The sequence below is a fragment of the Chrysochloris asiatica genome, unplaced genomic scaffold, assembly GCF_000296735.1.
Source record: "Chrysochloris asiatica unplaced genomic scaffold, ChrAsi1.0 scaffold00035, whole genome shotgun sequence".
Lineage (NCBI taxonomy): Eukaryota > Metazoa > Chordata > Mammalia > Afrosoricida > Chrysochloridae > Chrysochloris > Chrysochloris asiatica.
Window position 1 is genome coordinate 8,662,462 of NW_006408553.1, and position 3,086 is coordinate 8,665,547.

Sequence of the window (3,086 nt, forward strand, 5' to 3'; positions counted from 1 at the left end):
CAAAATTTTATCTGCATGACATATTGTTCAATGATTTCCGCATTCCATGGGGTCACCTCTCTTTGGAATGGGCACAAATATAAATCTCTTCCAATTGGCTGACCAGGTAGCTGTCTTCCAAATTTCTTGGCATAGATGACTGAGCATCTCCAATGCTAAATCAGTTTGTTGAAAAATTTCAATTTGTATTCTGTCAATTCCTGGACCCTTGATTTTGGCCAATGCTTCAATGCAACTTAGACTTCTTCCTTCAGTGCCATAGGTTCTTGATCATATGCTACCACTTGAAATGGCTGAACAATGACCATTTCTTTTTGGTACAGTGACTCTATGTATTCCTTTAATTTTCTTTGATGTTTTCTGCATCATTAAATATTTTGCCCATAGAGTCCTTCAATATTACAAGTTGAGACTTAATTTTTTTCCTTCAGTTCTTTCAGCTTGAGAAATGCTGTGTGTTGTGTTCTTCCTTTTTTGTTTTCTAACGCCAGGTCTTTGCATATTTCACTGTATTACTTTACTTTGTCTTCTCAAGATGCCCTTTGAAAACTTCTGCTCATTTCTTCCATTTGCTTTAGCATCTCTACACTGGAAAGTAAGTTTCAGAGTCTCTTCTGACATTTGTTTTGGTCTTTTCTTTTTTCTTGTCTTCTTAATGACCTTTTGCTTTCTTCCTATATGATGTTCTTGATGTCATCTCACAAGTCTTTTGGCCTTTGGTCATTATTATCTAATGCAACAAATCTGTTTCTTGAGATGGTCTCTAAATTCAGGTGGACTATATTCAAGATCATATGTTGGCTTTTGTGAACATGCTTTAATTTTCTTCAGCTTCAACTTGAACTTACATATGAACAATTGATGACTTTTTCCATAAATGGCTCCTGGCCTTGTTTTGGCCCATGATATTGAACTTCTCTGCCATCTCTTCCCACAGATATAGTCAATTTAATTCCTGTGGGTTCCATGTGTATAGTCACCTTTCATGTTTTATAAAAAAAGATATTTGTAATGAAAAAGTTATTGGTCTTGTAAAATTCTAGAATACGTTCCCCAGCATTGTTTCTATCACCAAGGATGTATTTGATAACTACTGATCCTTTCACTTTGTTTCCAGCTTTCACATTCCAATCACCAGTAATTATTAATGTGTCTTGATTGCATGTTTGATCAATTTCAGATTGAAGAAGTTTGTAGAAGTCTTCGATTTCATCTTCACTGCCTTTAGTGGTTTGTGCGTAAATTTGAATAATTGTGGTATTAACTGGTCTTCCTTGTATGTATATAGATATCATCCTATCACAGATAGCATTGTACTTCAAGATACACCTTAAAATGTTCTTTTTGATGATGGCTGTGATGCCATTCCTTTTCAATTTGTCATTCCTGGCATAGTTAATCTTATGATTGGCAGATTAACCAGTCCATTTTAGCTCACTAATGCCTAGGATATAGATCTTTATGCATCCCATTTCCTTTTTGACAGTTTCTAGTTTTCTAGATTCATACATTGTGCATTCCATATTCTGTTTCTTCTCATTTTGAGTTGTTCCCCATCAGCAAATGTAGATCCCAAATACTTTGCTCCATTCCCGTCATCATGGTAAACTCTACTTTGAAGAGGCAATGCTTTCCTAGTCATATTTTGAGTGCCTTCCAAACTGAAGGATTCATTTTCCATGATTATATCTGACAACGCTTTGCTGCTATTCATAATATTTTCATCTTCTGGTACTATATCTGACATTGTTCAGCTGCTATTCATAAGGTGTTCAGTGGCTAACCATTCAGAAATAGTTCACCTCCCATTCTTCCTAGTCTGTCTTGGTCTGGAAGCTCTACTGAAACCTGTCCTCCATGAGTGACCCTGTTAGAATTTACAATATCGATAGCATAGCTTCCGGAATCACAGAAACATGCAAACCACCAGAGTACAATAAAATGACTTATTAGTGGTAGAAAGAAATTATGAGTCAGAACTGACTCCACACAGCACACAACAACAACAACAACATATAACACTGTGAGTGAAAAAACTCTTATTTTTGTATAAAATTTGCATACCTAAGCACAGTGGGTTAAGCACTGGTCTGCTCAATATAACATCAGTTGTTCAAATCCACTAGCTGCTCCAAGGGAGAAAAGTGAGATAATGTGTTCCTGTAAAGCTTTATAGTCTCAGAAACCTAAGAAAGCATTCCACTTTTAAAGGGTTGCTATGAGTTTGAATGAATATGATGGCCGTGAGTTTTCTGGGGTTTATAGTATAACGGGGTTGTGGAGAAAAGCTTCAGTCTATCCAATCTACCCTGTTTCCCAAACACATAAACATTGTCATTCTCAAGGTTTGTAACAATGTGAAAGCGTGCTTCATAGGTATGATATATTGAGCATGGAAAATTTAAAGAAGAAGTTGTTAATTTGCTTAGATTATTGCATTAGGTATTTTTAGTTGCTGGAACAGGAAATTCTGACTTCACTATATCAAATGAAGGAAAATGTATTATTCCATGAAACAAGAGATATGGACTAGAGCAGGTGCCATCATGCAGTACTGGGGCCAGGTGCAACCTCCCTGTGATTGGCTTGAGTCCTCTGCCTTCCCTGTGTTGGCTTCATCTTCAGGCTGAAAACGAGATGGTTGTGGCAGGTTCAGATTTTACATCCAAACAGTAAATGCCCTAGCATCCTTACCATCATGTACTTTTGGACAGAATTAATTTCTTTGTTTACTATTAAGTAAACCACTGGCATTGATTTATCTTTTTAGATAAAAGGGGAAGGGAATTGATTCATCTTTTTAGATCTGCCCTTGTTGTTGGTGTTGTTAAATTCCATCAAGTCAGTTGTGACTCATAGCAACCCTGTATAGGGTTTCCAAGGAGTGACTGATGAGTTTGAACTACCGACCTTGCAGTTCAAACCGACCTTGCAGTCCAACACATTAACCCATGTTGTTGTCAGGTACCATCGAGTCAAAACTGACTCACAGTGACCCCATGCACAGCAGAGCGAAACAATGCCCAATCCTGGGCCAACCTCACTATCACTGCCACACTTGACGCCATCAGTGATGCCACCTGGCC